This window comes from Palaemon carinicauda, chromosome 4, assembly GCF_036898095.1.
Source record: "Palaemon carinicauda isolate YSFRI2023 chromosome 4, ASM3689809v2, whole genome shotgun sequence".
Classification (NCBI taxonomy): Eukaryota; Metazoa; Arthropoda; class Malacostraca; order Decapoda; family Palaemonidae; genus Palaemon; species Palaemon carinicauda.
Window position 1 is genome coordinate 18,801,619 of NC_090728.1, and position 12,500 is coordinate 18,814,118.

Below are 12,500 nucleotides of genomic sequence, written 5' to 3' on the forward strand. Positions count from 1 at the left end.
TTGCGATAGAAAATGTATAATGGAAAATATATCTTAATCACCTCCTTAGGGCATTGAGAAATCCACAGATGCAAAAGACGAGCTCATCAGAAGTCTTCATCAATTTCCGATGTCTTCTTTCTTCCTTTGTTCGACTTATCAGACCAACATCATCTCGTGCTTCACACGAGGCATGTTTATGAGCTTCTTTCCTCTGAGACCAAACAGACTGCCAGTAAGTTGCCTCCAGGTTTCCAGTCATATCATTAAAAGATGGTTTATGGGCCTCTCTCTCATAGTGGAACTCGTTCACATAAAGCTGTGGAGAACTATTCTGCAAGAGGAGAAACTGGAAATGAATTATTTGAGTATTCATCCTGGAAAAGGCTAATATCCACATTGATTTCACTAAAACCTCTTTTGGTAAGGAGTTATTGCTTTCATTTTTTTTTTTTTTTTAGGAAGCGCTAGATTGAAATTCCAATCTTACCAGTTTGAGAGTTACATTTGCACTAGGAATTATGTTATGAGCCATATTTGGCTACTAATGCCTCTAGTTCTCCATATAATCTGTTAATAATTTAGTTTTTACTAACATTTCATGGAAGGTTTAGAACCATTACTTGAGCTATACGATAATCACTCAATCACATAAAGTTTTACTAGTGCTGAAAGTCAACCAGCCTTACTCCAGGGTTGAACCTAAAGTAAGGCGCTACCAACTGGTCCAGCAAGACCGCAGAGAAGCACAGAACCTAAGTGTTTAAGAAGGATCTATTGACTTACTTTGGCGAGGTAGCATACTTTGTAAATCAAGGAATTTCAGCCAACACTTCGGGTCACCCGTGACATTTCTTTAAAAACTTGTAAATTTTCAACGAATATAAAGGAAATAAATAAACTAACTCGTGAGTAGAGATAGGAATTTGAGCCTTAAAACAGTATCGAATCGATATATACCTGCGCAAAAGACAAGAGCAATATAGATTACAGATAATTGGGACCTGAGTAGTTTACTTACAGAGAGCAAAGGCTATTAACTACTATGGAAGTACTTATCTAAGAATGTTTTTACTAACCTCCGTTAAATCAGATGATTATCTTCCTGTATTTTACTGTAGACGTTCATGTTATGACCGCATTATAAATTATAAAGTATTTTTGTCAAGTGATTTTGCTGATTTATATCATCAATGATAAAATTCAATATGATATTGCTCTTTTATATTTGATAAAAAAAAAATAGAAAACAGGTCATTGAAATAAAATAAAAATATTTGGAATGATGGGCATGAGTAAATACGTATTCGTTGATAATCTTATATTACTTAAAATAAAATGAAGTTACCGAGAAACTACAGATGTCATCAATCAATATTCTTTCATAACTTTTCTCCTTTGATGGAAAAAACGTGAAGGAAGAGGATTGTAGTGCTGGTATTTAACAGGGTTGGTACAGTGCATCAGGATGGACAGTATACGTTACCAAATACCAAACAACCTATTTTAATGAAACGCTGTTTTTTTTTTTTTTTTTTCCATGTAAATAGAATTTTTATCTGGATGTGAACTGTATGTAGATATACACTGTACATGAGCTCTTCCCATTTGGAATTAAGACGAGAGAGAGAGAGAGAGAGAGAGAGAGAGAGAGAGATCCCAATAATCTGTTAATATCACGAGCACATTTTAAGTATCCTTTCCCGTACACCACAATATGTATTTATGAAATATATCCTTCAAAAAGAATTGGGGAATCAAGATCTATGAACGGTAAAAGGAAAACCAGGACCCATTCTGCTCCATAAAACTCAAAAAGAATAAAGCTGTCGAGAAACGTAAAATCTCTAAGTATCCATAAACTTCAGCGTCTTTTAATTATGCTGATTTAGGTAGATGCTTTAGAAGAGCTTCCTTTTAGGATGTTATTGCCCGGGCCATAGAAAGGAAATAATTCAAGTAATATTCCACAACATATTTGGAAAGATTAATGCTGTAAAAAATAAAAGGAAGAACAGTGGGATGAGATGGTCTCTTTTTACATTTGAAGAATTTCAAATGAAAAAAATAAAATAATAGAAAAATTTCTGAGAGAGAGAGAGAGAGAGAGAGAGAGAGAGAGAGAGAGAGAGAGAGAGAGAGAGAGAGAGAGAGAGAGAGATAAGTCGGCTATTCAATTATCTATTTAGTTGAGAGTTTCAACATCCGAAAATATTTTTCTTTGTAAAAAGGAGAGTTTCTCTGAGAAAGTATTTTTTTTTAATTCACAACTCCTTCTTGAACGTAACATGAGGGAGATCATCTCTTTTTGCTTGTGTAAGCACATGTGTCATTAGATAATTTTCTCAACATAATTAACTATTCAAAAGCACCGCTCAACGATCAAAGGTCATGATCAAATACTTTCGGTGGATCAAAAGATCAATGACGGGTTACTTAGTTGTGACTTCGTTGACATATGTCAAAATTATTAGTCATTTTGCATTTATGCTTCCTAATTTCATAGTTTGAGTTAAAAGCCATTTAGTAATCAAATTGTTTCATATTTTAGGATGTATAATTATTAACAGGAGAGTACACAATGCCATGCTGTTCTGCATATGATTTACAATAGACCAGAGAAAGCATCCAAATCTTTAGCTCTCCAAATAATTCTACATCTTACAATTTATTAAGAATAATTCCGTTCTCTCTCTCTCTCTCTCTCTCTCTCTCTCTCTCTCTCTCTCTCTCTCTCTCTCTCTCTCTCTCTCTCTAAGTCCTATTTATTACGAATACTTTCCCAGCGTTCACTGAATTAAAACGAATGAAAACCTATTTTACCCTCATTTTTAATACTAAAAAAATTTCTACATCTATTGTTCACTTATATATCTTGTCTTCACTACATTAGTATATCACATTATATCAGCATATCACATTTCAATACTATCCACCAGAACCACATCTATATCTTACTTTTACTACATATCTTACTTACTATATCACACCTTCACAATTTTATCTCATTTTAATTATATGTCATATTTTCCATAACTTATGCCATTAGGATACTATTCACTACCATTATCTTATCTTCAATGCCTACATCATACCTCAAATATATCAATATTAATTATCTTCAATGCTATATCATATCTTCACTATTCATTTTACTCGTTAATTATCATTATTGATCAATATATAATTCTTTAATAATTACAATAAAACAAGTATCATATACTGATACCGTCTTTGAGAAATATCGATTTACTCTGAAGATATTAAAAACAAGTGAATATAAATATATAAGGAAGGCTATAGAGATTAATAGGTGATGATATATAAACTCAATCCTTTTTATTTTTTCACTATATATATATATATATATATATATATATATATATATATATATATACGTGTGTGTGTATATATATATGTATATATATGTTTATATATATATGTAAATATATATATATATATATATATATATATATATATATATATATATATATATATAGATGTGTATATATATATATATATATATATATATATATATATATATATATATATATATATATATACATACATATATATATATATATATATATATATATATATATATATATATATATATATATTTAAATATAAATATATATATATATATATATATATATATATATATATATATATATATATATATATATATACGTACATATACATATACAGTATATATATATATATATATATATATATATATATATATATATATATATATATATATATATATATATATATATATATATATATATATATACACAAATATATATATATATATATATATATATATATATATATATATATATATACATAAATATATATATATATATATATATATATATATATATATATATATATATATATATATATATATAATTTCCTACTATATAGCCAAACATATAATTATAGTGAATACCACAGTACCAGTCCTGCTACATAATTCTATCGCTCTGTACAGCAACTGCTAAACTTTCTACTTCTGGTGATGCTATTGTTTTGTTGAATTTTGCAATCTTCATCATCCGACCTGACATAATCTTTGCTGTGTCTATCAAGGAAACCTTTCAGACCTGGACATTTTCTACGTTTGGTGAGGATACGGTGAGAAAAAAACTGTTGTAATTGCTCTCCACCTTAGCTTTCGTTTCTCATTAACCCCGTTTATCTTTGAACATACTTTTCGAAGTGCTCTCGTGAAGTCAAGAATTATCATTTGATTTCAATGTCATACTAGACCTCAATTGAATTATTAAGATACTTTAGACCAGTGATATTCAACCTGTGTGGACAGTGTACTTTATAGTGGACAAGATTAGTTGAAGGATTGGACAGCTGTCTAGGAGTTAACTACCTATCGTTTCCAGAGGCCGTGTAATAGTGTTTTTCCCAAATATCTTACAAACCGGCTTATGAATTTCCATTAAATTACAGCAATGGATGTTTCAAACATTGGCCTAATTTTTGGTGGTACAATGAATTGACAGATGTGCTTAATTAACCCGTTTACTCTTAGAAAAAAGGGGAACTTCTTCCCTTCCTTCAGAGCGTTTCGAAGAAGTGTTACTTAATCACGTTACTGTGACGCAGAGGTTCCGCCAACCCTCCTTCGCTGTTTACAGCTATGGCTATCTTAGTACCCCCCCCCCCCCCCACTCCCCGCCTTCCTTCTTTCCTTCATTCCCATTGTTATTAGGCTACCGAGTAAATCCCTGTTAGGAGAGACTGTGTACTGCACGTATAAAATGAGCCGGAAGAGCAATAAAATGTTTTATGGTGGTAGATAATGATTAGATGTTTAACACAAATTATCAAACATAATAGAAGAGGTTTAAAACACGGGTGTGGTATCGCACTGAGAGATAATCTACTCGGACACCTACAAATTTTAGATTTGCGACTAAAGAATAAAATAAAATAAAGAAATAAGATAAAAACATTAGTAGAAATAGAAAACATTGATGATGATGAGTAAAATGTATAAGTGTCCATTTCTGGTTTTTTTTTCATCCCTCATAAATCTATGGTTTTCAGCAATTGGTAATAAGATTATTTTGCAGAAGCCAAGCTAATGAATACTTTGATAAGAGTATATCAGCATGGCATGTAGACAATGTCAATGAATTTCTCAATGTAAGGTTGATTGGTTCATTAATTGAAGTCTGGTATAATTCCAGTGACAAAGTCACAATGATATTTGTCACATACCTTTTAAGTAACAAAAATAGGTACTGGTACTTATAACGTAAATAAACATATAAAATTATAGGTTGAAATATAATAAATCTTATGTATGTATGAACACACACACACACACACACACACACACACATATATATATATATATATATATATATATATATATATATATATATATATATATATATATATATATATATATATATATATATATTTATATATATATATATATATATATATATATATATATATATATATATATATATATATATATATGTGTGTGTGTGTGTGTGCGTGTGTGTGTGTGTGTGTGTGTGTGTATATATATGATTTCAAAATTTATCAAATGACCGATGTCAATGCCCTTATATGAAACATCTTTTAGAAGTCTACCTTTTAAGGAATTCAAGCTACTCTCTCTGGTGAAATTGATATGATATATTATATCAAACAATGCTCTCTGTCATTTTCTTCCTGGCAATTGATGTATTGAGTAACCTGTGTTGTATGGAAGAATGAGTCCTACGGCTTAGCCTAAAGAAAACTATATTTCTATTGCATTACCAACATTCAATTGAAGTGCGAAGTGTAGGGTTAGCATGGCTTCTTACGTCTCCTGTCATAAGTCTCATTCTTGATCTTCAATGTAAGTGAGTGGGTAAGATATAAAACGTTGGTCTTATATTTAGGTAAAGTCTAAAGTCACGAGTCACATTACCACATATGTTGAACTTTTACTGACAACAAATTTCGTATTGCTGGGGGTAGGTCATATGACAATTATCTATGGAGTTAAACAGGCGCTTAACAATTCGGGGGGGACGTTATCACTTTTGCGAATGTTTGGTGGCTAAGACTGGCTTTAGCCTCATTTTATTAAGTAAAAAAGTTAATGAAACGTAATTGGCAATGCACAGTATTTCCCAATATTAGGTCATTGTATGAAGCGCTCCCTGCTTTGATCTCATGGAAATCCATCAGTTATTTTAGGAGTTTTTTAAGAAAAAAAATAAAACACTATTACACGGCCTCTGGAAACGATAGTGGACGAGACTTTCACCTTCACTCGTCTGTGTAACTTACAAGACTCACACACACATACACATTCTCTCTCTCTCTCTCTCTCTCTCTCTCTCTCTCTCTCTCTCTCTCTCTCTCTCTCTCTCTCTCTCTCTCTCTCTCTCTCTCTCTCTCCCATATATTTCTTAAGATACATAGCCTACTACAAATACATGTGAATGAAACCGGAAATTATAAGGAGAAAAATTACTTTGAGCTTCTACTCCATGATGTTGTCGTTAATCATATCTGTGCACATGCAAAAAAGCATAGAATGTTCGCGAGTTGTGTGAGGATATGGAAGCTAATTTCGCAAAACTCCTCCTTCATACTAACATATGTTAGGTTCTTAATCGAGCGTTTACATTAAGAGAGCAGTTCTGTATTTTCTTTACTAAGGAAGCAAACCCCATGACAGTTAAATATCACAATATGCTCTTTCTGTCAAAATAGTCTTACATTGCTTCAATCTTCGATCATCTGAGCAAGCTGAGCATCATTCAGCAAGGAAAAGATGGCATTAATTTTATATGTTTGGATAAAATAAATGCATTTAAACTAAAGGTGAAAAAAATTAAAAGCCAACAAAGAAAAGGGGTGCTTTATGATAGAATGTGGTTGGGAACATGGTATGTAGGCAAAGGATCAGACACTGGAGGTACATATGCTACACTTAAGTTATCAGACAACTTACTTTACTGCAAGAAAACTTTAACTTCTATTTTACAGACAGTGAAAATGACCAGCTGACTTCCAACATGTACTGTATATGCTTAATCCCTTCACAGATGAAGGAACAGATCATTGTGATGCTCTTTTTTGGAGCTTCGAGTGGACTATTAAAAAAAAAAAAAACTTTTTCAAAACATTTAGCCATCCCATGAATTTCTGGGTTACCATGCTTGATAATCCAGAGTACAAGGATCTAGCTGAGCAGGCAATAGCCTTATTTGTGCAAATGCCAACATCATATTTGTTTGAGCAAGAGTTCTTTAGTTTAGTTTTGGAGAAGACAAAGAAAAGGAATTCAATCCTGAACCTGGATCCTCTCATGCGAATTCAACATGAAAATCGTCATACACCTCAATTCAGCCTAATAGTAGACAAAGAGTAACAGCAGCTGAGCCACTGATTTACTTTTTAAAGGAGAATTTTTTGTTTCATTTACTAATACCGTACCAAATATAGCAAACATTATCAGCAATTTTACTTTAGTGAAAGAAAATTTGGCAAGTATGAGATTGTGTGTAAACATAAGGATGAATATGTAAAAATTAAATAGAAAATAAGAGAAAATGTTTTTTTTCTGTTTATGAAGTCATTGAAATTAGATATGAAACATGAATTTTAAATTGAAAACGTGAGACTTAAGTAAAATCTTTTATCCTGTGGTGGTGGGGTGGGGGGTGTTGGACAGCTTCTACTTAACCATCACTAGGTGTAAACAACATTAAAAAAGGTTGAAAACCACTGTTATAGGTGAACAAATTCGAGCATTATAGGAAGGATTTGGCCCCATAAATGGCTCGTAGGTGGTTGGTTACATTACTTATCTTTGTGTCCTGTTATGCTGATAAGCAATTAAGTAAATACCTGTTATTCAATATTTTTATGCTTGATATGATTAGTTCAAAGTAATGACTTGAGATTGTCAGGGGTGTCAATATATCTTAAAAGGTTATAGTTTTCATATTGTCTTACACAGATATCTTTAAGAAGTAGAAATATTTTGTGAATTTGTAATCATATGACTGTCAGGTCAGTTTTATCGATGCCTTTTCAGGAGACCATGTTTTCCAATGACGTTTCTTTTCTTCAAAGGTAGGATAAGAAAAAGAGAACGTAGTCGAAAAGGAAATATAAACAACAAACGAGTTGAGATTTTATGACATATAAAGGGTCCATAATGAAGTAAGCCAGGAATAAGGGAAAAAAATCTGGTAATTAAAATATAGTGAGCATAATTTGACTGGGAATGAAATATGTTCAACTTATAATCAATGGTTAACGATGAATGAAGGAAATGTAGATAATAGGGAAAACGTAGCGAATATACTGTTAGTTAATGGAACTTTTATATTTATTGTATTTTGAGAAAAAAAGAGGTGTAAAGCTGGACACAAAGGGCTGTGATTGTTTGAACGGTAATTAAGTAATTAGCTTGATAACAGAGGAATGATGCATTCAATTAATGGGATCATTGTGAGATGATGAGTTACATTAATGTCAATGGGATTGAAAGGGTTTAAGTAATGTCAAAATGAGGGAAAATTTCTGAAGGAAAACATTAAAAGAATATTTATAACTCTTATATCAGGAGGAGAACCATGAGTCATGATTTTACAGACTTTCAAGTAGTTCCAATAGCTGGAATATGAATAAAAATTGAATATCTAAGAAAAGAATTAATTGAAAGTGTATTGTGGGTAAATGAGATATATGGACAGGAGTTATATTTTACTGTTAGTGAACCATAGAAGTAAATAAGAAAAAAAAGAAGGCTCCTGGTGGAATTAATCGAGAGTTAACTTGGAAACTTAAATATTTATAAGGCTGATGATAAGATGTGATGGGGGATGGAAACCTTACGTATTCTAAGCAAAGCTTATATAGGAATTATTACGTAGGGTTGTTACTGTATCATGACTTACGAGTGGCTGGTGGATAATACATTAGTGATTAGTGATAAAAAAAAGGAACCCCATAGAAAAAAATGTTTGAACGCATTTCCAGAAGTAAATGTGAACGATATTAAGTGTATTGAGTGGAAAGGAAAATAAGAAAATAGGAATATTATTTTTTTACCATCAATAGGAGAATGAAATGGGTTATTTTGTTCGCTTCTTAAGGAACCAAATTAAATGATGATGAATAAATGAATGATGAATCGCAAAAAGGGTGATACAAGGAAGTCCCAGAGTGTGTGCAACAAATGGGATGAAAATTGTGTTGGACATGGAAGCATAGGTAGGAATATATGGAAAGATTCTTAAATTCTTCACTGAAGCAAAATATGCATATTTAATTTAACACTAATGATAAGCTCAAATATTGTTTTCGAGTTGAAAATGTACAATAAGAACTGGACTAATCATGATTAGTGGAAAGTCATACTGTGCACCAACCAATAAAGATTTCAAACCAAATAATGTAAAAAAAAAATAAAAAAAATTCAGTAACTTCGCCTTTGCAAATTTTGAATTCTAACAGCCTTGATTTTTGTCAGAGAGAGGTCAGGTTGGTCTCATTCTCTTGGAAAATGCATGAAGTTTCTCAAAAAATTATGAAAAATATGCCAAAAAATTATGAATAGCAGTTTTTTGCAAGGACGTACTGGTACGTCCATGCTGATAAAGGGATGTGTTTTGTGAAACGTACTAGTACGTCCTTTGGGGGTGAAAGGGTTAATCATAAACTCTGGAGATAAAGCAGTCTGCTAATATATATATATATATATATATATATATATATATATATATATATATATATATATATATATATATATATATATATATATATATATATATATATATATATATATATATATATATATATAATATATATATATATATATATATATATATATATATATATATATATATATATATATATATATATATATATATATATATTTACCAAGGCACTAAGTGGCAGCCGACATCAAACAAATGAAAAAAAAAAGGGACCTTTCCTCTCTATGCTCCTCCCAGCCTGACGAGGGTCTCAACGTAGTACCGCTGGTACTGCTAGGGTACCACAGCCCACCCTCTCATGTTATCCATCACAGATGAAGCTTCATAACGCCGAATCCCCTACTGCTGCTACCTCCGCGGTCATCCAAGGTGACTGGAGGAAGCAGCAGAGCCTGCCGGAACTGCGTCACAATTGCTCGCCATCCATTCCTATTTCTAGGACGCTCTCTTACCTCTCTCTTATCTATCATCCTATCACCCAGAGCTTTCTTCACTCCACCCATTCACCCAAGCCTCAGCCTTTCTCTTGTACTTTTCATTTCAACTCTTGCATTCATCACCTTCTTTAGCAGACAGCCATTTTCCATTCTCTCAACACGGCCAAACCACCTCAACATATTCATACCCCTGTACTTGCTAAATCATTTATTACAACCGTTCTTACCCCTAGTACCTCGTTCCTAACCCTATCTAGTCAAGGTATACCAGCCATACTCCTCAGGCACTTCATCTCAAACACATTCAATTTCTATCTGTCCGTCACTTTCATTCCCCACAACTCCGATCCATAAATCACTGCTGGTTATATCACTTTCTCATGCTGAACTCTCTTTCCATCCATGCCTAACCTTCTATTCTTTACCCCTTTCCTCACTACCCCATCACTTTGCATCCTTCATTCACTCTCTGACGTACATCTGCTTCAACTCCACCACTTGCTGCAACAACAGACCCGAAGTACAAGAACTGATCTACATTCCATTCTCGTAAATCTCATAACCTTACTCTTACCCATATTAACTCTCAACTCCCTTCTCTCACATATCCTTCAAAATTCTGTCATTAATCGACCATGCTTTTCTTCCGAGTGGCCCTACGGTGGCCAGACACAGACAAAATTAGAGTAGCGCTAATGTATCCCAGCATGTTGTAAGAGGTGACTAAAGGGGACGGAAACACTGGGCTGGGAACAAACCCCCCCCCCTCCTGTATTATATCCTCCTGTGAAAAATCGAAAAGTGGGTGCTGGGGGAAGAGTGACTGCTTCCTGCATATATACACACACACACATATATATATATATATATATATATATGTATATATATATATATATATATATATATATATATATATATATATATATATATATATACATATATATATATATATATATACATATACATATATATATATATATATATATATATATATATATATATATGTATGTATATGTATATATATATATATATATATATATATATATATATATATATATATATATATATATATATATATATATATGTATATAAATTTATACATATATATATATGTATGAATTTATATATATAAAATTATATATACACACACACACATATATATATATATATATATATATATATATATATATATATATATATATATATATATATATATATATATATATATGTATGCATAGATTTATATATATATATATATATATATATATATATATATATATATATATATATATATATACGTATATATATATATACATATATATATATATATATATATATATATATATATATATATATATATATATATATATATATGTGTGTGTGTGTGTGTGTATGTGTGTGTGTGTGTATGTATATACATATATATGTATAGTAAGTGTGCTAATTAACCGAAACAGTTTTATTTTCTTTCTTGTTCATGTTGCAATTTCACTTGTAAGTGTTCATTAACTTCTTTAATTAAAGTTTATCTTGGATTACTATTTTCGTGTATAGTTTTACACAATCTATATTACTCTCCTGTATCTTACTTCCTATATGAGCATTTTTTCCAAATCAATATTTTTTTTTTTTATGAAAGTTAACGTCTTTTTGCAAACAATTTACTGGTCATACCCAAGTGTTTCATTGTTTCCGTATCTGAACATTTACTCTCTACCCAAAAGCTCGTTTCATTTCGTAAGTGCCATAGGCCACTTCTTTTCAAATGTATTATATAGGGTTTCCTAATCACATAAAGAATAGACATATGAAATTGGCCTTTCACCCGAATGGTTGAGACTACAAGAGATTTGCTGCCAAATGGCTGTTGAATTATGATTTAATGATTGCTCAGTATATGTAGGGTATTTCTGATAAAAAGGGAATGGTTCTATGGGGATGGTTTAGAAAAATATATTTTTTTCTTCCTATGAATGCTCAGCTAAAACTAGTAGAAAATAATAAGAGAACTACATTTGCCTACAATTACTTACAATTCCAAGGAAGGTGTATAATACGATTTCGATTTAAGGAGGTAATGAAAATATCAGATAAAAGTGTATGGGGACTGCATAATAGTTGTGTTTAATAAAAAAAAAAAAAAAAAAAAAAAAAAAAAAAAAAAAAAAAAAAAAAAAAAAAAGAATTGCGAGAATCTACGATTTATCAAAAAAAAAAAAAAAAAAGTATGTGAGAAGTTTGAAAGGTATAGGAGAAATATATGTATTACCTACCAGAGACTTAGAAAAAATCCAAAGGTAAAATTAGGTGTGCAGAA